This window comes from Danio rerio, chromosome 6 (assembly GCF_052040795.2).
Source record: "Danio rerio strain M-AB ecotype USA chromosome 6, GRCz13ab, whole genome shotgun sequence".
Classification (NCBI taxonomy): domain Eukaryota; kingdom Metazoa; phylum Chordata; class Actinopteri; order Cypriniformes; family Danionidae; genus Danio; species Danio rerio.
Genome location: NC_141026.1, coordinates 50073213 through 50099947, shown reverse-complemented (window position 1 = coordinate 50099947; position 26735 = coordinate 50073213). Strand labels below are relative to the sequence as shown.

At 35.1% G+C, this 26735-nt stretch overlaps 1 protein-coding gene across 18 annotated transcripts in view; it reads left to right on the top strand.

Annotated features, from left to right (window-relative positions):
* rap1gapb (RAP1 GTPase activating protein b) overlaps positions 1–26735 on the top strand; it is a 184867-nt gene that overhangs the window by 26214 nt on the left and 131918 nt on the right. For 11 of the 18 annotated variants that reach the window (XR_015494079.1, XM_087257944.1, XM_087257936.1 and 8 more), the window contains exon 1: positions 2547–2771. The exons of the other annotated variants lie outside the window; for them this stretch is intronic. The gene's annotated coding sequence lies outside the window, so the exon portion shown is untranslated. Of the gene's footprint in view, positions 1–2546; positions 2772–26735 lie in introns of those variants that run through there. 18 annotated transcript variants of the gene reach the window in all.

The following is a 26735-nucleotide window of genomic DNA, read 5'->3' as shown; positions in this document are numbered from 1 at the left end:
TTTAATATCGAGGTCTTGGACAACTACATTTCTCCAGCTGTGCCTCTGTTTATCTCAATAGTCTCCATTCCACAGCATGTGTTCATTGCTTTGTTTTCCTGAAGCTCCATCTTCCAGGCACCTATTGATCTGGATCTTACTATGATAAGAAATCTGGACCGAACTGCCTACACACAGCTCCAAAATTACCTGTGTGTGTGGGAGCATAGAGGAGGTGGCAGACTGCCAGAGAGATACACAAAAGCAGTGAAAGGACCCGTGTTTTTGTTATTGCCATTTGTTCTGTGCCGGTCGGGTGGAAGGTTTATTCATTTTTGGGGATGCTTTCAGCTCTCTATTGCACACCTATATTGGCATAATGCACACTCACAGAGCAAACGCTAAAAATACACATGCTTGAATTGAAACCTAACAAATGTGGATGTGGAGGATGCTGCGGGGCAGATATCTCTGTGGGAGCTTGTAGAAGATAAAATCTTGCATTCGTTCTTTCAGAAAACAAACAAAAAAAAAAAGCCACAGCTGGACAATGCTGCATGCAGACTTTTCAGATGCCATGCTTTACCTTTCTTCTTTTTCTTCTTGTGTCTTTTTTTTTTTTTTTTTTTGCTTTTAAATTTACCCAGAACAACCCTAGTAATTATGCTTCAGTTAGGCTGGCAGTAAAGCTCAATAATTGGTGCCACAGCAGCAACATGAGCAGAGATTTCATTGCCGGAGGCTCTTTTGCATGTATTTAACAGTCAAAGAGACAGTCGGCAAGAAAATGGTTTCACTCGGGGTCTCCGGTTTGTATGGAAAAATGAGTGTACGTGCAGCGACTGGCAGTAGTGGAAGAGATGACAATGGCAATGTCATTAATAATGGGTTTCTGTGTGCGGTAGTTAACAGCCTCTTAGCTGTTGCTCGATGGACCACGAGTAGTCGGTGAGAACATAATTATACAGCAGAGTGAGTCGTTTCCTCCTGCATGGGTTAAAAAATGGGTTAGTGACTATGAGAGGGAACTGTAAATGGTTATTGTGTTTGAAAACATTCCCATTATAATGGATGAACCGTGAACTACAATTATACATTTATATCGTATAGGGTTTGTTAATTTGGCATTCAGAAATCACATTTTAAATAATTTAATTATTTAGGGTTTAGGGTTAATGTTAGGTATAGTTGCATGTACTGTAATTATGCATTATTAATTGTAATTTTTGAAGTAAGTAAATGGAACGTGTAATGCCTCAAAATAAAGTGTTAGCTAAATTTGGAAGAATTTCTATTAGACTTTTTGGAGAATAAACCAAATATTAATACACTGTTTACACACCTACCAACTAAATTCAGTAGCTGCAGATATACTGAGCAAAATGTTTAACTACACTGTAAAAAATCTGTAGTTTTACGTTTTTTTTTATGTTACAAAAATGTAAAAAAACGGCTGTTAAATTACAGAATTTTACTGTAGAATAACAGAGGTTGAATCACAAAAATTTACCAGAAATTTTAATTTTAGAACATTTCTGTAATTTAATGTCTGTTATTTTATGGTAAATTTCTATATTTTAATGGTCGTTATTTTACTTTGCTGCCGGAAATAAACCGTAAAATACAGATTTTTTTTTATTACCATAGAAAATAAAATTACCACAAACTTAAAGAGTAATTTAAAGACACTATAGTATATTTATATATAGTAAAATACTATACTATACTTATAGTATAATAAAAATTACTACAGTATTTTTTTCATGATGGAACTTAATCTCTCTTTTATTTACAAAGCAAGTATATATTGGGTTTTAAATACAAAGGACAACAGAAAAACAAATGTCATTTAATGAATTTTATCATTGGTCAAGCAAAACTGGCTATTGTTGTTATTAAGCCTGTTACAAGACAGAAATGAAATGGAAAAGAGAAATTGTAAGAATATTGCATTCGTTTTTAAAAATCTAGTGAAATCAAGAATCATTGTTGATTTTAATTATTATAAAATGATGAATGCAAATAATGCTTCTGAAATTGAATTTTGTTTTGATGTTGGGTTGAGTTTTGTTATTAACGAAGAGTTGTATTTTACAATGAATTGATTTGATTTGTAAATCAATTGTTCAATAATTGCTTAAGTATTTGTGAATCTCAATCTCTCTGTCTCTCTTTGCAAATTTATTTTCTTTTTCAAAAAAAAAAAAAAAAGATCTTCATATGTAATAAAATACTCTAGAACAGTAAATGACTCTAAAACGTAACGTTAGGCTATTTTTCTTGTGGGTGACCAGCAATTACTTGGGTCTCTCTCTCTCTCTCTCTCTCTCTCTCTCTCTCTCTCTCTCTCTGCATATCATCTCATTCAGTGTAGCATATTTAAATCAGTTTATAAATAGTAATGTCGATGAGTGGTTAAAATGCACAAATCACTATTATCATAAGCATTTTTGGAAAATATGTTCAGTACTGTGTCGGCGCGCAGTGAGGAGCGGCGGTCACGTGACTCGGGCGTACTGTGCTGTAGCCTCCGCTTGTTTCTTTGAAAGAGGAAACGCGCCGCGCTCATTCCTCACTGGCATGTCTGAGAGGACAGAGCTCCAAATATTGACTTATTTGCCCTGCAGTTCACTCAAAAACGTATACAGCCGTTCAGTTTTTTCCCACTCACCAAATCATTTCGCTATTTCACCACTGTTTCACTGAAGAGCACGAAGGTACGCCAAGCTCTCCTCGAATAGGCTACTACACCTGTCCCAGCAGCATCTGAGTGAGATTCAGCACTATTTTCGGTAAGCCACAGCACTTTAGGATGCTTTAGGCATATTTTGTTTGCAGTGAGGTGAAAGTTGCATGTTTTGTCCTAAATCCCATGTTAGAGAAGTCAAATTTAGTCTATTACTGTATATAGCCTTATGTAAGTAAACTGTTGTCTAGGCTACTGAATGTCATCTATTTGTCATTATTTTGACACTTTATTATTTCAAAATGCGCTTGAAAACAACTGATAGACAAGTTTTACATGCTTATCAGCTTATCATTACTATATATCTGGGTTACTTGCTTGGTTGTTGTTTCTGGTGGAGCAAAGCTTCATTGTTTCAGGTGTGTGTGGTGTTTAATATTTCAGTGTGTATCAGAAGAAATAAGCTTGTCATTAAAAAGGAACCATGCTGTTTCTTTTTAGTGAACAGAGATGAGAGGAATTTTGAGAGAAGCGCTCAGAGGATGATAACTTAACAAGCTTGCTGTTGTGAGCCTGCCTTTGTGATCCTTGTTGTTCGGCACCTCTGCTTTATTATAAGGGTTCAAACTGCGGTGATGGTTTTTCAGTATACTAAAGGAATTGTATTGATCTTTTTTTCACCTTCGTGTTGTGCCAAACTTGTCTATTTGACTATCATCTCGCTCATTTTCCGAATAATAACAGTAACTTGTGCTGTAAAGCTCTAGAAATTGCACAACATGCCATGAATGCAGTTTAAAAGGGATGATCATTGATGTGCATCAGTATTAACTTTCTTGACTGGTGTTGATAAATTGTGATGCAGTTTTGAGAACAATGAGAAACACTTGTATCAGTCTTTTTTTATTTCTATAGCACATTTAAAACCAACACAGGTCAATTCTAAGCAAATAATCTACATTTTTGCATTGATCTTCAAACAAATAATGTACGATTTAGTGGTGCTTTTTGTTTCTTTTGTAGCTTGAGCACCTGTCTTTTTCACTTCTGTTTGCTTGAGAACAGCTCAAGTATTTGCTTTGTGTTTCATGGTAGAAAAAGTCTTGAAGGTGCTGTTTTTGACTCTTCAAAAGCATAAAAATACCATTATATGTTTAAGAAAAATGCTAAGTAAACTTTCTTGTTTTTCTGAAAAACAATGCTAAAGTCAAATATTCTGCTTTGCAAATGTGCATTTCATGCTGGAATGCTTTTGTTTTGGTCATTTGTAATTTAAGCCAATTATATTTTAGCATCTCAAAGGAAATGGTTTAGAATCTAATTAATGCATATTAATCCTTTTTGGCAATATTAAATGTACATGCTGAATCACTGTATTACATGTATTTGCTTGCTCTGGTCACAGATCTGAAGTTCAGTTTCAAATGGTTTATTTTATTTTTTAAGATCTGAGATAAACTATCTGCTGCTGCTTTCAGAAGTATGGCAATAAATGTCATGTAAAATAGCAATCAATCTCACATTATTAGCATTTAACCCAGAATAAAGCACATGAGGTATACCTGAGGTGATCATTTTCATGTTTCTGCTGTTCAGCTGCAAGAAATAGCTGTTTCTATAATAGAAATTTCAGCTGTTGGTTAGGACAAACCAATTTCTTCTGTCGCATGACATTGCGTTAATTTAGAACATGACTTAAATCAGCCTTTGTTGGTGTCATCAATCTGGCAACCTGCTCTTGCATGTGTTTTGAACCAGGTATGCAATACCTAGTTCAACCACTGGGTGTCAAAATTGCATTCTGCACCTTTAAAAATAAGCATTACAAAAGGTTTTATTTACAGGAATGGCATCCATCATTGGTTCCCAGATAACATTTAAGTGGACATCTTTTCAAATAAACTTTTTCTCTTATTTTTTTCCTCTTAATTTAAATAATTATTAGCCATCACCTTAGAATACGGGACACATAATTAATGTTATTTTATATTCAACATGAACAAACAATGAACGATACATATTTATTCATGTTAGTTAATGAAAACACAGGTGTTCCTTTTTAGTTTGTTAACTCACAGTGCATTACCTAATGTGCATTACCTAAGCCCATAAGCGTTGCATGTTAACAATGCATTAGTAAATGTTAAACTATAATTAATAAATTCTGCACAAGCTTTGGTTATTGTGTGTTCATGTTAGTAAACATATTTCCTACATGTAAGCCTGTCAGAAAAATCAATATATCGACTTATTGCACAACACATGGACATGACCTCAATCATTTTTGGTGGTGCAATAAATATCACCACATTTTAGCTGATTGTGCAACATCTCTATCTTTATTGGAGGTGTCAATATCAGTATGGTTAAAAAAACAATATAGTATCTACTATAAATTACTATAGTATATTTTCCTGTGAGTGTCTGACGACTGGAAATAGATCTGGTAGCAGATATTGCAGCCTATTTTACTTTTTTTTACCTTGCTTTACCGTGTTTTTACATTTATTATCATTTATTTAGGATCCGCATTTGCACATTCTGACTCCAATGCATACTTATTAAATTGTTCAAATTACTATAAATTAAATATTCACAATATAAATGAAATAGTGTACTTGCATTGTGATGATATTATATTGTCATTCTGGCATTACATAATGGGTGGCATAAAATTGTCTTAAAATGACAATAATATTGTTTATCACAGTATATTTTGGTGCAATATATCGTACAACAAAAATTAGATCTTGTGACAGGCCTAACTACACACAGTGCTTCCCACAGGTTTGAAATATACTTGCGGTGGTAGCCTGATTGAAACACTTTTTATCCACAGCACATAAATGTTCAACTACATGCAACAAACTAAAAATAATGTGGTTTTTAACTATATTTTTATTTATTTTGACACTGTTACACACCTTTTCAATGGGTAAAAGTTATTAAGAAAGGCTGTTGTAACAACAGAAATCCACTATTTTGCTTAGTTTTATGCTACTGATAAAGGGGTGCTCTCTCGCTCTCTCTTTCTCTCTAAAGTTGCTTTATTGGCATGGCAATATTATTGCCAAAACGGTATTGCCAAAGCATTTTAGATATGTATAAAATGTTATATACCCACATAGCAAAATTTCTCTGGCCCAGCTCTGGCCCACACAATCAGGTTTTGCTTGGCCCACATGCCGCAGTGAATTACGGTACATGACTGGACCAAATCTGGCTTCCAGACAAGGGCCAAACACGGACCATATCTGGGCCAAGTCTCAGCCAAGTTAATAACTCATAACTGGGCCTGAACTGGGCCAGATAGGTTGGTGTGTCACGGTTGCAATGAAATTGATAAACCCATGGAGTGATGTGCTTTAGGCACACTACGGGCATGCTTTTTCTCAAAGTGACCTGATTGGTAGAATTTTTTTTCTTTACTCAAAAATGATTTTAGTGTATTTTAAATGTGGGTCAAGACTGGCCAAACTCACATGGCCCACTTATCAAATTTTTAAATCTGGGCCAAATACTACATTTTTCATCTGGCCCAAATCTTGTGTGCCGCTTTAAAGACGGTGCCACCTCTGCCAAACCCGGGCCATGTTTGGCCCACATGCTGTATGCCAGTGCCGGATGAATGCCTGCTGTGCCAGCTTTATGCCAAATCTGGGCCAGAATTCTTTGCTACTAGGGTATTAACATCATTAAATTAATAAAATATCCAGCAAATGGGAAATAAATAACAGAATAAATAAATAAAAATATACATTATTGCTAAAAATGATAATAATTACAAGAGTAAAAAGTGTAGATTATTTAAATAAGGCAAATCAGTTGGCAATTAACTGATTCAAATGGTGTACAAATATTTTGCAACCAAAATATTTAGTTCTCTTTGAGATATAGTAAAGTTTATCAGAGTCATTTATTAAATTATCAATCATTTAATGTTTCTCTCATGGCTAAAAGGTAATGCAAAACACATACACATAATGGCAAATAACAGCTTTCTTGGACGGATACAAAAAAGTGTAAATGGATGATAGTAATGGTGTTATTCATGTGTCACCTCTAAATATACTTGGGCAGCCATTAATATACCTGGGCGGCCTGCCCAAGTAAAGTCTATGTGTGGGAAGCACTGACATGTCACATTGTAAAGCATTACTAATTTTTTAACAATCTAAATAAACCTTTTTCCAAAATTAAGAACATTTTGTGAATTTAAGAGTTAGTATGGCCTTGGACAGTAAGATTTAAATGGTTTATAAATTAAATGATTTATAAATGATTTGTTGTGGAACCTCATTGCATTTTTCCCTCTTTAGCATTAAAAGCTTTTAGCAACCTGTTCGCATTTAAAAAATCTAATTTTAAAGGATGTCAAAGGTCTTTTCCGAGTGCTGTCACTAGTTTTTTTCCAACCATCTTTAGCATTTCACAGTGTATGGCTATGAGAAGTAATCGAACCTTAATTGAGCCTGTATGAGCAGTGTTTGCCCAATACCCTGGTTATCGCTCATGTTCCACCCTCCCTTCTGTCCCCTCAGCGTCTCTTATCTGCTTCCTCCATTCCTCTCGCTCTCTTTCAGTCTCACTCTCTCACCTTCTCCATCTCGCTCTTGCACTCTTTCATCCTCTATTCCTCCTCCTTTCACTCCCTCCTATATCTTTCCTCTCACTCTTTGCTTTCCCGCCTGTGGCTAGCATTATTCTGTGGTCCGTCTGTTTAAAGGGATGGACAGCTGTTGAGATGCTACGCAGGGCAAGAGATCCTGTAGCTATTTACTTATTGTTGGCTTCCCCCCGCTCCCCCCCTCCTTTCACAAGTCTAATAACCCTGCAGCACTTTCCACTATACAGAAAAATAGCACTATTAGATTAGTCAGAGCGAGTGGAGGAGTATTGACTGTTCGGTCTAGCTCTCGGCCAAGGCTAAAAGTTCAGTGCTGTTGTAGGTTTTGGGTCGGGCTAATATGGATGTGAAAAAAAATGGATGAAAAAGCTAAGATGGATGAGCTGGAATATAACTGAGCAGAATTTATGACGGCGAGTTGATATGTGTAGTTTTTGTGAGTGAAACGCCATGCTGCGTCCTCAAAATACTCATGGAAATTAAATGCTGTTCATCAATGAAAATTAATTTGATTCTTCAGTGTTGTTTTTTAACAGTGTGGCATCGAGAATGATTTGCATTTTTCAACTAGATTGAATCTGTATGCTTGATTTAACTTGTCATGCAAAATGTCATCATTGAATGGTGCAGAAAGTGTACTAATATGGTTAATTTCATATATTGATTAGATTTCATTATGGCCCATTTCCACTGAGTGGTATGGAACGGTACACTTTTATGGCTGTTTGCACTGTCAAAAGGTACCAAAAAGCGAACCGTACCATACCACTTTTTTGGCACCCTTTGCAAAGGGTAGCCAGCATGACAAAGGCTACCAAATGGCAGAGCTAGATGCGCAGTTCAACGCTATTGGTTTACAGCAGGGCTCGAAATTAACTTTTTACTTGGTAGCACAGGGCCTCAAGATCTGAAATGCTATGCTTTTAAAAATCACAGTAGGATCGTTTTACAATGGACTCTCTGATTGGTGGTGTTTACTGTATCGTCCATTTCAATGTGGTCATGTCATTGGCTCATGAACATTTCCTGCTAGTTATCAAACTATTTCATAACTGTAACGAGGCGATTCAATCGTAACTTAACATTAAAACATCATAACGTTATTTATCAATGTGCGGCTCTTTTTGGATTCTCAGGAGCTTTAGAAATTAAAAATGTAAAACAGGAAATACACTGGGACGATGGTTTTTGTTTACATCCCTCAAAATAGTCTATAGCATCATGGGTAATGTAATTTATCTGCATGAGTTCTGCATTATAAACAAGATTAATAATAATTAATGAAAACTGATGGGTTCAACAATTGCATAATATATTGTTTCAGCATTGACATTGGAATCTACAATAATCACAATGCTTTACGTGGGATATCGAAAAAGTATTATGATTGACCAGGGACCACAGTCTACACAGGCTTATTCTTAAAATAAAACCTTTATATAAATTTCTGGAAATGGCGAATTATGTAACCAGAAATACATATGGCAGCATTTCGTCTTTAAAACGAACACTACGGGGCGGTATGACGCCGCTCCTTTTTAAGATCTCAAAAAGCGTACACAGAAGCCTCAGGTGGATTCGTAAAAACAAAAACTGCAAAAAATGATACTTTCTGGGAGACATTTCTGAGGTACGTACGTCAATTAAAAAGGCTGACACAGAGCGTGTAACGTTTCGAGCCGCCGGCTCTTCATCAGACAATGTTTATCACAATCAGGTGCTTCTTTTTATACACTTCCGGATCACATGATCTCCTCTCGCATATATGCCAACATATACATACATGCATATGTATACATACACAATCGTTCATATATACATATACATACACATGAATACTTATACACATTCACATATAGTCTATAGCTTTAATATTATAAATCAAATTACAAAAAAATTTATATAAATACATAAATAAACTATAATATAACATCACAAATTATAATAAAGAAAAATAAATAGGGAAAAATATATATATACCATGATACACCAGACTATACAACAAAATATAGGCAAAAAAAAAAACCTATCAAACCAAACCAAATGTTGAAATCTCTTGGACGTCTTATACTAAGGTGCACTGCATTGAAAATACAAAAACAAGATTGGGACAAGGACATGTTTTTTGTGTGTGAAGGGCTTCAGGGTGCTTGTGTTTTCAGCAAGGGCAATCAAGGCCAAGGATGTGGAGTGAACACACTGTGGAGCGAGTGATTGGAAGAGGGAGAGTGAATGTTTCCTGCAGGCCCAAGATACAACTGCCAAACCTTTTGTGATCAGCACTGTAGAACTGTTGCAGATTCCCACCCGCTGTATTTCTTAAAGCACAGTCTTTGTAAAGTTTTCACTGAATGTTGCTGCTGGACCTTCTGAAGGGACTCTGTGGGATACGTTTATTATACAAACAACAGTGGAAACTGTAGGCCGGCTTTTCCTGATGGAAACACTAATGCTGTAGAAGACAGATAAACAATAGTTAGTTTTGGGGCAACTTAAATATTAAAGTCTGCCTTATTTTTTCATATTTATGTTACTGTTGTTTTGGCACCTGTTTTTGTCCATTTATAGAAGAGAACTTGCATGAAAGACAAGAAAATCAGAGTTCAGTATGTAAATATATGCAAGAACAAGGACCAATCACAATTCAATATGCAAATAGATGCAAGAAAAAAAAATACTTCAGTATGCAAATGTAGTGAACATGTTGTATGGAGAGCCTCACTGATGTGCTTCTCTTGTGACTATTTGATCACTTTGATCACTGAGTGATCACTGATCCCTTTGTTGAGTATGCCAAGGCAGTTTTTATTATTTCAGGGAAAAAAAGTATCTAGTGATAACTAAAAAAGTTATTTGAATGCAAAAGTAAAATCAGGGATCAGAAATAGTTTTTAAGATATTACTATTATAGCTTTGGTATATCCATTTAAGCTCTTTTAATTTAATGTGTAGTTTTAAGATAGGGATGGGCGATATCTCATCTTTAGCAATATACCTGTAAAAACTCTCCCCACGATACAAAATAATGGACTTATCCGAATAACGATAACACCTGTAATTGGTCTGTGCAAGGAGTTATTATTTCAAATTTACTGCCATATTTACACTCTAAATCCAGTTCATCTCTAGCATCCAGTATGAATGAAACCTATATAACATTTCAATGTATGCATGTTCAAGGTTTAAACTTGATCTCTGCCCACTGTCCTGCAAACACATCTACTTGTGTGTTTTTTCTATCATCCCGAAAATCTTTATTAGCTGCTGGATCCAGGGTTGATGACCTTTATATTTTTATAAAATATAAAAGTAAAAGAACTTTAAAATGAATATGTTTCGTGAAAGATATGTGACTTTTTTTTTTGTCTCTCAGTCAACAATATCGTTATTGCAATAAGACTGATAGATTATGTTGACTGCTACAAATATCTTGGAATCTGGTTAGATCATATACTGTCATTTGAAACTCTTATAAATGAATTGCTCAAAAAGGTTAAATAACATATTGGTTTTCTTTACAGAAACTAATCTTTTACGCACTCTTCAAAACAGCATTTGGTCAAATTAACAGTATTACTAATTATGGATTATAGAGATTTAATTTACAGATCAGCGTTGAAAACTCTCCTTATAACATAAAAAACATCTCATAAACTGGATGTTATTTACCTTACAATAATTTTTTTGTTAGTGGCGCGCCATTTAATACTCATCACAGTCAACTGTATTCTTTATTGAATTGGCCTTCTCTTCAATCACGTTGACAAATTCATTGGTTTCTGTTCATTTACAAAACTTTTATTGGGACAACTCCAGTATATTTACAGTCACTTCTTGATATGCAGAAAACATATCAAAATCTGCACTCTAGTAGTTTTATTAACCGTTGTATACCCAAAGTTCAGACTTGATTTGGTCACTACTCTTTTCAGTTTTCTGCTGCAGATGATGCCAAAAAGCTCAAGACTTTTATTTCACTATAATCCTTTAAAAATGAAATTTGGTTAATAGTACAAGATCACTGTGCTTGTTTTTAGTTTTTCCTTTGTTTTGTATGTTGTTATCTGCATCTGTGAAATTGTTATTGTATTGTGTCCCTGCTGCTTTATATCTGCTTTTTATGTTGCATCTTGACCAGGCTGTCATTGTAAATGAGAACTGGTTCTCAATTGACTTACCTGGTTGAGTAAAGGTTATTAGTTTTTAATATCATTATCGCAATAAACACCAGAAAAAAAATTCCAAATCTTTAAAATTCCATTGAAAATTCTGTTCCACTTTTCAGACTTTAATTGCGAATGTTTAGTTTACAAAAACTTGCCAATAAAAATGTACCTGAGGTTGTTTACAAACCCTTTTGACTGAACAGTGTTTGCTAAGCAGTTTCTGTGACTTTCATGCATTCAGCAATAGAACAGTTGCTTTTATCTAGGACGTTTGTGTCAACCTTCTCTTCTAATTTCCAGGATGCTCGCCATGCCTGTCCAGCAGGGATTGCTTTGAATTCATTCCTTTTGTCTGTGCTTTGGGATTCTCAGTGCCTCTGGAAATAAATCAAAGGCGTTCGGGGCTGGAACCAGTGGGTGTTGTTGAAATATTTTGTTGAATCACTTTAGACAAGTCAATTTGTTGGCTTTCAGGACGTTGCTGCCTGGTTTAATAAATAAATGTGATAACACCATTGTTTCAGACCAACAGATTCATCCCCTTCAAAAGATTGGCTTCTGATTGCTTTATTACTTTTCATTCCTGTTGAAGTTTTTAGATTGAAATTGAAGCTCTCGTAGCTGTTTGTCTGATTGATTAGATTTAGATGATGTTGTGTTGTTGAAGTGATGGTTTATCTTAAATTAAAAATGCTGTTAATGTACACTTCCTCAGGTCTTCTAAGATGTGGTGACTTTTCTTCCTGACTAAAACATCAAAGTAGATTTTTAGCTGAAACTAGCTGGTTTATAAAGTGCAAGTCAAAGGCTTCATGCTCTCTGCAAGGGCGGTTCTACTTTAAATAGTACCCTGGGCAAATCCCCCCCCCCCATTAATATATTAAATAAATCTAAAAATGTATTTATATTTATTATTATTAATATTATTATACAATTATTATTCTAAATAAATAGCATAAATCAATCCAAAAAATACTGGAAAACAGAACACATAGAGTGATATGCTAAGATCACTTAAGGAATCTGTTGCATGAATATTAATTATGAACATTTTATTGAATATAAAAAAAATATAGCCATGCTTCGTGAAAGTAACATTATCATCATATACATAAACTTGCAAAACTCGCTGCGTGCCGACACCTCTACACAAAAGGCTGTTGTCACGGCGCATGAGTTCTGCACACGTGTGTCAGTTTGCTTTCACCAGCATTATTTTAGTTGCACATAGAGAATAACAAATTTGCGCATGCAAAAGTCTTTGTTCTTTTTTTGGACATTTTTTTTCACCGTCTCCCCGTGCAGCACCCAGCAAAATGTTGCCCTGGGCGATCGCCTATATTGCCCATGCCTAAATCCGCCACTGGCTCTTAAGAAGAGTTAAGAAAAGCATATAAGCAATGTAAAAATCATCCTGGTATAAACAATAACAATAAAAAACTTGCCAAAATACAGTAGATATTTCTAAACTACTGTAAACTACCATATTTAATTGATTTTTCAGAATCAGAAAGAGCTTTATTGCCAGGTTTGTTTACACACATACAAGTTTTTGTGACAGAGCTTCTACAGTGCAACAAAAATGACAATGAGTGTTTACATGGACAGCAATAATTCAATTTTAATATGATTAAGACAATAATCTGATTAAGAGTCAACTATTTATTTTCACCTTAATCTGACTAAAGTCATATTTGAACTAAACAGAAATGGAATTAAGACATGAGGAGTATGCTAATTTTAGTCGCATTATTTTTCCTGAATGACAGTGAAGCTGCCAAACTAAAAATGAAACACCTGAAATTACATGAAACTGAGGAAATGTGGATAGTGTGGTGACGCAATGACGTTAATTGAATAATGTGCTGTTACATGTCAAACAGAAACATGAAATAAACATTCAAAAAGCAACTCATGTAAACACATTCATTCATTCATTATTTTTCTTTTCGGCTTATTCCCGTTTTTACTCTAGGGTCGCCACAGCACAATGAACCGCCAACTTATCCAGCACATGTTTTATGCAGCGGATGCCCTTTGTTGTAAAAAAATAAATGATGAAGAAGAAGAGAGAACCCAGTCGAGGAGACTCGAAACAAGCAGAATTCCTTGTTGTGTTGGTTTCTCTGCAGTCATGCAGCGTCTTCAAGCAGTCCATTTTAAATTTAGTAGCATATAGGCGTTTGTAGCTCCACCCCATTTTTAAAAGGGCTGGGAGCACAATCTTATTTGAATTTAAAGCGACAGTCACCAAAACGGCACAATTTGGATCAAAGACTAAAAGTGGCAGTTATAAAACGATATTTGTGGGTCATTTTGAGCTGAAACCTCACATACACACTCTCGGGACATCAGAGATTTACTTTACATCTTGTACATTACATTGCAAGAGTAAAACAATTATCTACAATGTAGTTTTGTCCGTGTATCATTGTAATCTCTCTTATGAAAAGCTGAATGTCTCAAAATGCCTTTATCCAAAAATTTCAGCAATATCACTAGCTCTAAATTATTTTCATGAAACACATAGTGAAGACTACAAGCTTCAATATGGGTTGAAGATGAGACGTGCGTCCGTGCTCTTGATGAGAGCCAATGATGGACTGTCTGTTGACCTCCGAGAAATGGGGTGATGTGGGCGGTAAAAATGATGGATTGGATAAAGTAGAGGTTATAAAAACAGTTCATATCACTTGTGTAGACAGATAGTTGGATAACCGCATTGTAACTCAAGGTAACACGCAGAAGAAATTGTTTCTTGTCTGTGTCTATTAAAGATAATGTGCTTTTGTGAGATTTCCAATGTCAGATGTCTTGGCAGTGCACAGCTGGTAATCTCTAGTGAACGCCATCACTGTCGTCTAAGAAGTTATCTCAAATCCAATTTCACACAAGAAAACATGAACGTGTCAAAACAAATGGCAGGATTAATAAAAAAAAAAAACATAATAACATAGCTGAATGTCGACATATTTTTACATTTGCATTATATGTGTTTTCTTTTCCAAGGAATATTGTGCAGTGTGTTGATAGAAATCTAGAAATATTGATTAAGGCAATTTTTCCCTATTTATTTGAACCAAATGCAAATATTTAATATTCTAATTATATATTTATATGATTTATTTTGGATTTAAATTATTTATATTTACCTTGATTTTACTTTTAAAAAGTCATGCTGGTAGTAGAATTGGGTGATGTTGACCAATTTGGCATCGTACGAAACATTGAAACATCACGATGCACGATGTCATTGTCGTCGTAGGAGGCGGTGAAATAATTATGATTAATAAATTAATTCATAACGAATTGATTACTTAAAGCCTACCCTTTGAACTACCTGACCCGCATGGTCTTTGTTTTGCCCATAAAAATCATAAATAAATAAAGATAAGTTACACACAAACTACCTCCTGTCAATCACTTTTTCTGTGGGACGAATGATCTGTGTCGTTATAATGGCATCGACAAACAACCAACAGGAACCAACCAAGAGTAGCTGAGGTTTTCACTAAAATTACTAAGTACAAGCGTGAAAGTGAGATTGAAGCAGTGTACTGACGCTGTGACACGATACCTATTAGATTTAAAAGACTGAAGAATTGTTATATAGAGACAGGATTAATTAACATGTTTAACAACTATAGTGAGAAGCAATCCACATTCTTGATAAACTCTCTGACGTGCACTGCTCTTTGGGGTTTTGTGCTTAAAGTACTTGTTGACTGTCTGAAGCTCAGACAGTCGCATATGCTAGAGCGCATGACAATCCATGTGTGGTCACGTGATGTGTGTTTTCAGCGATATAGTGTGGACGGAGGCATCTCAGAAATGCTAGATGAAACGCAGTGTGGACATTTTCTATGGTATCGTCTATCGACACAACCCTAGCTGGAAAATATCATTAGACTGTAGGTGTGTGTACAGTATGTACTTTTTTTGTGGTTTACAAGGATACACAAAATTGTAAAATGACATGGGTATGACATGTTTCTTTGTTGATGTGGTTCATGAGGATACTGTGTCCTCGTAATTCAAAACATTTAAATAATACTTGGGCGAAGCAGTGGCGCAGTAGGTAGTCGCCTCACAGCAAGAAGGTCGCCGGTTCGAGCCTCGGCTCTGTTGGCGTTTCTGTGAGGAGTTTGCTTGTTCTCAACATGCTGTATAAGTTAGCGGTTCATTCCGCTGTGGCGACCCCGGATTAATAAAGGGACTACAAGAAAATGAACGAATCAATAAATAATACTACGCGTGTGTGCTGTTGAGGATGTTTTTATCCATTTAAGGGGTGATTTGAGCCTTAATTTGGAAACAGCTGACTGTGTTTCAGCAAATATAATGATTTTTGGTGACAAATCTTATTTTGACACATATTTTCGGAAAACTCTGAAGTTTCACAAATTAAACAATACATGAAAATTTACTACCCTTTCATTAGGTTCATAGCCATTTTGCACCATTGACGTCTAATATAATGATTACAAAACCATGACAACATATAATCATTCATTCTTGATTAGTGCTGGTTGGGAGGAGGTCAGTTTTTTTATTTTTACTGTTGATCATCAGTTGCAGTGCATAAAAACTTAGTTTTACTCAATAGAACTCCATATAAAAGCCAGAACTGTCTTAGCACAGGCCTATCTAAAGCAGGGGTGCCCAAAATTTTCTTATAAAGGGCCAAAAACTAAACTTGATTGAGGGCTGTGGGCCAAAGCCAAATGCACCGAACAGTGTAAATTTACCATAGGTAATTTCCTAATTCATTTGCTAATTTATAAAAGTAACTAGAACATGTTGCTTCAAAACATATCATCTAATGAGGCAGTATCATTTTTAGCATTTTATAATGATCATATTATAGTAAAAACATAAACGATCCCATTTATAACACAATGGAGCTCAATGCTGATTATACTAGTCGAGCTGCTCCTGCCATTGCCTTGATTTGCTCGCTGATGTCTTATGCATCGTCCTCTATCTGACAGTATTTACATTTTAAAAGTTTTTTTTTATTTACAACATTTCATTGAAACATTTATTTTAGTTGGCTTTTTTGTACCTCAAAAAAAAACTAAAGTTTACATTTAAATTCTAAATGATGATTTTTGTCAAAGGTATTCACTTTGACCAACTCCCCATCATTTTTGCTCTCTTTTCAGATGGAATTGGAAAGCTTTGGCCCACGGGTCCTACATTGGGCATCTTTGATCTAAAGGGTTAAGGGTGCCAACTGCCTTTTGCCAACTGCCTCTTGCCAACAGAGAGAACCACCAACAATCAAAAATACCTGATTATATGACGTCAAAGCTTTGCAGTCAAAAAATGTAATTATAATGCAAGTCAATTATGCAAAAACAGGCACGAAGATAATGTAAGGGTAGTCAATTTAAAGAGTACACAAGATTTAACTGGGTATTTTGACATTCGAAATTTGTCACTTGATTTCTGTGTGAGCTGGGTTTACAGTTAGGGGAATGTGATATAATAAGTGGATTTTAGAGTACAAAATGCATTACACGCATGGAGATTCCTCATAAACTACATATGCAAGTGTATGTGTGTATGTGACTTTAGAAGGAGGGTGCTGTATGTTTAATTGTCACTGGGACTAATCTACAGAGATATGACATGGTTATTTCTCTCTCTTATTTTCTCTCTCTCCCTCTCTCTCTCTCTCTCGTTCTACGCATCTGCTGCTCTGGGGGAAATGAGACAGGCTCAGTAAAACAGTCTATTAGTCATAGTGCTGGGGTCATTGGGGACACCCCAAGCACAATGTGAGTAATGATTTCTCAGTGTGAAAGATTTAAACAGGTCCACAGGGGGACACACCGGGCCTGAAGACATCAGAGGGCACTGCGCTTATAGTACTGTGAAAGAGACCAGGGATCAGGCAAAAGACCTGTGGCACACTAATGCGTGTGTTTGATTTAGGATTGTGTCTCTTTTTCTGCGTTTTCTTGGTCTCTATCTTTGTACTACAGCATATACTTCACATCTCCTAATGTCTCCTAAAAAGGGTTAATAACCACATTTCTTGTTGTCATTGGATGAACATGTCTGTATCAGTGAAATGAAGTCATTGTGACTATAAGTGTATAATAATATTGCTGGTAATACTCGTGTTCTGTCTTGTGTGCCGCTGTTTCTGTGTCTGTTTTCATGTGTCTCTGTTTGTGGATGACTCTACCCCATGTTGCTACTGTTTGTGGAAAGATTTTGACTGCAACAGATGCTTTGCATGTGGGATGTTTTGCAGTAGCAGTGATTTATTGTAGATTATTTTAATTCAAGTCTTAATTTATAATAAATGGAACTTAAATTATTTCTTTAACAATGAATAAGTACTAGCACTATACTATTTTTATAAAAATAATTATAATAATAGTGACAAATGTAAACCTGGAAGACTTTGATGGTGCATAATTTGTGCTTCTCTAAGGTTGTTTACAGTAAATCTTTATGATTGGCTGTGATTTTTGCCTCTCCAAATGATTTTAATAGCCTAACTGAAGATTTTATCGTTGGTGTGTGTGTGTGTGTGCGTGTGTGTCTGTGTTTATTTTACAGTCTGCTGGCCCAGAGCCAAAGTAAATGCATGCAAATGAAGTAGGATCATTGGTTGGTAAAATATAAATATGACTTCAGAAGCTGAAGCTTGGAGACAGATTGAAAAGATTTCGCATTTGAAAAGATAACGATATGTTTGATTCATGATGTCTGTTGAACAATACAGAAGCCAAAAATGTAAATCTGTTAGCCTTCACAGTCTTCACAAAATGAATTATTTCAGTCATTTTAGACATTTTCAGATGGCAGTTGAGAGAGCATGTTGAATAAGTGATTTTTGCGAGTGCATTATCCTGAAGGATCTTCCTGTTGATGCTCTATAATTGCTTTTCAAAGGTAATGGGGAGCAGCAACTAATTGCTTGTCAAAAACATTTTCATTATTTATGACCAAATTTTCAGATAGTAATTGTGACGAGAAGACTTTGTGTGTGTTTGAGTGTTTAGCCCATCCTCTGATAAACTAAATATTCAGTCAGATTTTCAGTCTTGAATGAATCGTTCACCCCAAAATAATTTTAAAAAGCCCTCAAATTTCAATGCAAGATGTAGGTGGTTTATTGACTGTTTTTCAGAGAATTAAAGTAGAGTTTTAACTGACATTGGTGGATCATTACATGCAAGTCAACAGCTACCTGCACTAATAATTATGAAATAATGATGTTCGGTTTATTTCACAGATCGATTGTTTCACTTTATTAGACCTCAGTTTATCATCAGGAGCCACATCTTTAAATGTTGTTTGCAATGTGCAGGTTTTTGGCCCACAAAGTGCTGGGAGCCCAGGGTTCAACGCTAAGGATTTTTTTTACGGGTCCGATCGGGCCATTGGTTGAGATTTTTACTTGCCCTGCCAAAATTTTCACTGGCCCCACCAAAAAAAACTAAAAAGTTAATAGCTATTTCTTAGCCACATATTTTAAATAGTGGCAAAATTATGCCTGTGAATCTAGAATTTAAACATTTTAAATATGTCAATAAATGTATAATGAGCAAAATTCAAGATTTTATGCGAATGAAAGAGCAGTATGAAAAATGTGCTGGTATTTTAATGCAATTCTACATTTTTATAAAAATGGCTTGCCAAACTGACAACTGTTTTTTTTTGTTTGTTCTTTTTTTCAGTTTCTTAATTTTGTACCCATGTAATTGTCTGCTTCTAAGACTTTAAAAAACAGATGTTTTCTTTTAGCCTCATTGTTTAATTTTGCCACCATGTTGCCATCTTTTCGCTGTACTAGTTGTTACCAGGTTACAAAAAAAAAAAAAAAAGGTGTTCATCGTTACTGGCCAATAGGGGCCAGTAAAAATCCTGTCAACTGTCCCGAGTGTCTTTCACGTTGGCCCCGGGCCACCGGGCAGTCCTTATTGTTGAGCCCTGGAGCCACTGACTTGAATTTTCTTGGGGGGATGGGAAAGTATGGTGTTGCTTGGTGGTTGCAGCTTACCACAAGATGTATGGCCATAGGATAAATGGTGACTTTACTGAACTTAACTTAAACTCTGAAACTGAACTGACACTTTCAATCCACTATAACCTTCTATGTGAAGCTGCTTTGACACAATCCACATTGTAAAAGCGCTATACAAATAAAGGTGAATTGAATTGATTTACCAAAATCTAATACATTTTATTAAGCTTTTATAGTTGCTATATTTTAAAATAGTAGCTAATAAGTACATAAAAAAAACAACATCCAACAATCCATCACCTTTCAATTTGATATATTTTTCTATTGCATTGTGACCCCTGGGATGTTAACGTTATATTAAAGACAATGCAATTGCGTCAGATGCAGCAGATTGATTTTTATGGCGCCAAGTTAAACTTTCTGATACCTTTATGACACTCACATACATTAAAAATCAATACAGGCCACGACTAAACATGGCAATTTTCAAAATTACACCAAAAATAGACTTGGGCCTATTAATGTCTCTGTGTGTGCCATTGAGTGCAAGGTTTGTATATTTATAACCACCTCAGAGGATAATAGGGGTCATGAGGTACTGACATTGTTAATTTGTGGGTCGCGGGCTAAAAAGTTTGGTTTAGATAGTCCAAGGTGAGGGATTTACCAACTGGGTAAATCCATAAACAAATTCTCAGATAGTGATCATGAAGAGAAGACTTTAGCCAATCCTCTGATGAACAAAATATTCCATCACCGTCTTAAAGGAACAGTTCACCCTCAGGTCATGTAAGATGTAGGTGATTTATTAATTGTTTGTTCAGTAGAGCATTAAAGAAAAGTTTTAATTCACTTGAGATATATTTCTTATATTTCTGTAACAGCACATTTGAGTTCACCATCTCTTTAACTGCAGCCATTTTAATGGATGCGTTTGAACATTTTTCTGTTTGATGGATTTTCCCACTTTGTACTCCACGTATCACAGACATATTTCAGATAAATGCCTCTCATCTTCACAAGAAAATTGAAACATTTTTGCAAAAAAGTACATATTAAAGGATTTTTGAGATGATAGCATTGCAGAATTTTAAAAATTAGATGTCAGATGAGCTTACTGTGTTCCACTTTTATTGAATAATGCAAGTTCACTGTTTTACTCGCAGTGTGTATTTTCTTTAGTTTCCTTCAAGATGTTCTTCTTTTAGCAGTTAGCAAGAGTCTTTTTAGGTAGGAACGGATCACACATATTAAATACTGCAAAATCGAGTCCAGTTGAGCACATTTTCCAGACTGTGAGTCATTGTGCACATTTTTTGTAAACTAGGTGTCCGTGCTGAAAGGGCAAAATAAGCTAAATTTAAACAGCCCCGGATGGCTTTTGGAAGATATGAGAGGCGTTTAAAACAGGCAACTTTTTAAATGTCAGTAAAGGTCACTTATTTAATAGGTTTGATGCTTTTTATTGACGAATACAACTGATATTGACTTTGCTTTTGAATCAAATTTTGTAAGAAACACACAGTACTTTAGCAGTCAAATAGGATTAGTATTTGGTCAGTCAATCTATTTGATGGCAGCAAAAGCTGTACTTTCTGTGACTGTTCTCAAAACTCAATATTCTGTTTTAATAGGCAAATGTTCAACCGTTTTGAAATGTGCAATATATTGACCAGAGCTTTATGATTATTTGCAAAAAAAGAAAAAAAAAATATCTGGTCTTAAAGTACAAATGAAATCAAAACTACCCATATGACTTTCTTAGCTCACATTGCTAGTTTCATGGTGAACAATTGATCTGTGCATGTCGTTAAGAAAAAAAATAGCTTGCCCTTGTAATATTTAATAGAAATCTAAAAATACCCTTAATTAAATTTTTTTTTTTCAGTTAAAATGTCAGATTACTTATATCTTAGGTATTGGACACGGTAGAGCTGCTCGATTCTGACTAAAATGAGAATCACGATTTTTTTTTTTTTTGCTTAAAATAAAGATCACGATTTTTTCACGATTCTGTAGATGTAAAATAAAGGTTAATTTAAGATATTGTTTTTCTCAAAACAACAATATTAATATATATGTGTAGGTTTCTATAAATAATTATATTCTACTACTTATAATAATTCTGATGTTGAATTATAGATATATTGCCTGCAATCTGTCATTATTAAACCATTTAATTTACTGGTAGAATCAACCAGATATAGGCTAGAGTAGTTATACTGACACTGTAAACGTTTATGTTCATGCACAACTGTGTTGTTTACTATGAAAGAAAAAACATATCAAATGCTTGTCGCAGTTATAACTCTAAAATGCGATATGATTATTTAAATGACGTGCACTCTTTCGGTTTCATTTTCACTGCTAAGTGCTGTTCATACTTTGCGCACGGCTCTCAAACGATCACTCTGTGCCACAAACGAAATATTATTTACAACTTTATTAGCTGTATATGCAAGCATATGCAAGTTCTGTTCACTAAAGTAGACGCGCGCGCATCTATCATTAAGTAGGGCAAGTGCCCACACAGTCAGTGGCTCACATCACGTGTGATTTCGCGGCCGCGAATACATCATTATATGAAGACAAATATGACATTTTTAGGTGAATTACACCTTATAAATACAGAATGTGACTCTTTTAACATCATTTGGAGGTGTCCAACAATGAGAAGACTCGTGCAGCCGCCTTTTCTTCTCTCCTGAAATTGAAAATATAATTAGCAGAATCGTAGAAATGCTGGATTAAGATCGTGTAGGCGGTCGAATTGAGATCGCGATCTTTTTTCGATTAATTGTGCAGCTCTAGGGCACGGTTAACATTTCACCCACCCCTCCAGCTGTTATCATGTAAATTAGTTTGATTTAGAGAACCAAATACAAATAAAGTCTTCATCTGCATTTTAAGTTATAGATTAAAAAAAATGTGTTTCTTAATTTGTCCAGAATTGTCATCTCTAATATTGCCTTATAATCATCCTTTGTCTATTTGTTTGAAAGGATCATCCAATTCACTTGATTTAGAGTACTAAATATAATGTTACTGGTCATGTCTGTATCAATCTCTCCTTGCATCATTTGTCCTTGGTGTGTGTGTTTGTGTGTGCCTGTGGTCTAGACAGTCCTGCTAAATATGCTTCTGGCGTGCTGAGACATGCTGTGGGCATTAGGCAGGATGGGCCTGGGCGGGTGAGAGATGTGCTCACCCGGATACACAGACGCATACAGGCCTTCAGGGTCTTTGTGAGTCAAACTCACTCGCTTCTGCATGTCAATCACACAACTTTCATCTTCAGTTCACCTTTAAAAATACCAACGTGTCAGTTCAGCTTGTAATACCAGTGTCAGATGGGCATTGCATTTTTTGTTCTAAAATGTTTTGTTAAAAATGTTTGTGATGCATGCCACAAGCTTTAGTATTGTTGCTTCGTAGAGTGCATGTAGTGTGCTGGGTGTGTTTCCATTATATACGCATTTCCTTGCACAATGGTGTTATTTCAATAAAAAAAACCCTTGATTGAATTTATAAATCTCTATAATTCAATAAGCATTTGATTGCATGAGTGGTCTGAGCTGTCAAGAGGCATTGGGTTGTCAAATATAGCACTCCATCAGATGAATACTTCAGCGTAAGGTTCTCAATTTCTCGTTTTATTCATCAGCCTTTATTTGTGCATTATTTATATTTGGTCTTGTATTAGAGATTTCCATAAATAACTTCAGTTAGATTGACCTCAATTTACCAGAAGCAGCGGTTTTAAGCTTCGCCTCAAATTTACGTGAGCAGAATGCTCTGTATGAATTCTTAAAGGGGTTGTTCACCCAAAAACTCACTTTTGTTCACTTGGGGAATTTTTTTTTTCTCCTATAAAAGTGCATTTGTGGATACTTCCTCTTTTTCTTACTTTCCTTTCTTCCTTCCTTCATACCTTTTTTCTTTTTCCTTCTCCCTTTTCTTTTTTCCTTCATTATATCCTTCCTTTCTCTTTTCCTTGCTTCCTTTTCCTCCTTTTATCTTTTTCTTGCCTTCCTTCCTTCCATCCTTTCTTCCTTTCTCTTATTCCTTCCGTACATTCTTCCTTTTTCCTTCTTCTTTTCCTTTCATCCTTTCTTTTCCTTCATTTTTTCATCTTTTCTCTTTCTTGCTTTCCTTCCTTACATTGTTCCTTTGTTTCTGTTTCCTTCCTTCTGATTTATTTTCTTCCTTTCTCTTAGTCTGTCTTTCCATTCTTTTTTCCTTTCTCTGTTTTCTTCCTTACTTATTTCTTTACTTCCTTTCTCTTTCCTTCCTTCCTGATTCCTTTCTTACTCTTGTTTCTTCCATTCCTCCTTTCTTTCTCTTGTTCCTTTCTTCCATTCTTCCTTTGTTTCATTCATTCCATCCTTCCGTCCTTCCTTTCTTCCTTCCTTTCTTTCTTCCTTCCTTCTCTCCTTCCTTATTTCTTTTTTTCCTTTCTCTTATTATTTCCATTTGTTCTTTCTTCCTTCATTCTTTATCCTTTCTCTTCCTTCCTTCCTTCCTTCCTTCCTTCCTTCTTCTTCTATTATTATAATTATTAATATTATTACTTCTACTACTACTAAATGAAACATTAAACAAAAATATTACTATTGCAGTACGTTTATGAATATAATAATAATCATGATAATGATAATAATAATAATGATAATGTTAATAATAATAATAATGATGATGATGATGATGAAAATAATAATGATAATGATAATAATGATAATGATAATAATAATAATGATAATAATGATAATAATAATGATAATAATAATTATAATAATGATATTGATAATAATAATAATAATAATGATGATGATGATGATGATAATAATAATAATAATAATAATAATAGTGATTTATTTATTGCAGTATTATTTATTTATCATATTTCATAATTTCACAAAAATATTTAACAGCATTTCTATTGTAATATTTCACTACAATTATTTTTATGCTACTATTAGTAATAATATGGTATTATTAGAATAGTAGTATTAATATTACTTGATAAAAAATATTACTATTATAAGATTTCCTTGTTAAAGTCAGGTATTCATTTTGTATTGTCATGGAACACTAATTATTCACATTCTAATAAGTTAGTTACTTTATTAAAGCACCAAGTTTTTTATTGTCATGCAAAATACAGAGCTTTTAAAGCTTGTGTTGACAATAGCCAGTTTATAATTCTTTAATGCTTATTACAAGTTTGATTGACACTTTTTCCCCAATTCTGTATATTCCTTTCCTTAATCTCACTTTTGGTTTTGTTTACATTATTATTCCATTTTTACTAAAATTGGTTTACCTGTGGTCGATTGAATGCTATTTATATTGTTTCCTTCATCTCTTAAAAAGCAAGCCATAAATCAGTTCATAGTTCTTACTTGAATCCTGCTCCGTAATGCACAACGACATTTGACAGAGCGATTTAGACTACAGCAAGACTTTGCCGTGAGTGCACCGTCCTGTTTGATCGAGTTAGTGCTGATTAGATCATTAATTCTTATCTAGTTGATATGAGGAAGGTTTTCCGCCCGTCCTCCACTTTCACTCTCCTCAAGTCCCTCGGAGCACAGTCTCTGCGCTTGAAAGAATCGTCACTGACAGATCCTGGATCGCCTCTCTCCATCTGATGGAGTGATGGATGATGAAAGGACAGGGGTAAACGAACAGAAGAGATTAGATTCTCTTATCATGTCTACCTTCTTCTGACAAAGTGCTTCAGACCCGCGTGAATGCAAGGATGAAGGGAATAGAAAAAAGGTGATCGGATGAAAAAAAGAAGAAAGCGCATGTCAACCTCGGATATTTTTGTGAGGATGGGGTTACATAATCCTAAAGAAATCTCAAAGATGTCTTCTGAAAAGGGTGCATGTGAGGCTCTTGCTCCCATATGAGGTTTTGAAAAGTGTGTTTTTGAATTTTAACTAGATTAGGGGGAAATTTGAGAGGTCGCAGCATTGATGATGGTGTTGCTATGCTGTTCTGGGAAAGTTTTAGTCATGTTTTTCCAGTGCCTTATGAGGTTTGCATGGATTTTGGCAATAATTTTCAACTGTAAACATTATATATTCGTTTACCCCGTCCTTTCATCATCCATCACTCCATCGCTCAATTTACAATTTACTCAAAACTCACAATTTACTTGGTGGTAAATGCTTAAATGTAAATGATATTATCAGTGAAGTGGTTTTAAGAAATGCAGTTGAGATTCAGATTAGAGGTCTTCAACACAGGCTCATTGGGAAAATGTGCTCAGAGATAAATTTTGGAGAACAGAGAAAAATGTGCTTACAGGTACACACTGCTGAATTAGGTGTGTAAAATGAATGCTATGGGGCTGCTTATCTTTTTTTTGGTAGCTCACCACAAACAGTCTCATACTTGGGATGCGTAGTGGAGCAGGACTGGAGCTGAGTCTGGAGGAGTTGAAGGACTGTTCTAGAAACCAGGTAAAAACGAAACCCAAAAATGCATTGTGAGGTTGCGGTAACGATGGCTTTCCTCTTCTACTTTGCTTTTGAAAACACTATCAGTTGGGTTTAGGGAAGGGGTTTTGTGGGAAAAGCTGGTTTATTATGCATGACAAGCCAACCAGCTTCTTTCATGAAGGATATGTGTGAGAAGGACATCAAGATTGTCATAAGTGTAAACAGTAACTTCTGGTGGATTTACAAGAAATGGCACATATTAGAAAATGTGCCCTAGTAACGTATTTGAGCTTGTTAAAAATGTACACAGTGTCTTCTAGTGGATTTGTGAAAACAAAAACTGCATGAAAGCATAGTCCAGGGTACATATTTCTCAGTTTTTGAAAAATATAGCCCTGAGCACATATTTCCAATGAGTCTGGGCTGGATTTATTCTCCTCAAAATTAATCTGTTAAATGTGAAAAGGCAACTTATTAGAATTAACCAATTATATTTAGCAAACCACAAATAACGCTAAAAACTGTAAACAAGTCTTTCTGTGGCAACAGACATATTGAATGTTACTGTCCTGTATAGGGATCATACCTGCCAACCCTCCCATTTTTACCATATTTTACAATTATATTCCACTGTCATCCCATAAAGGTCTTCACTCAGTTCATTCAATTAAAGTCTTTCACCTCGTCATCAGTCCCCGTCACTACAGGTGTGCCCCAGAGTTCAGTTTTGGGTCCACTGCTATTTATCATCTATCTTCTTCCACTTGGTTATATTTTCCGCAAACACCAAATCCAATTTTATTGCTATGCAGATGACACCCAGCTCTACCTATCAACCAAA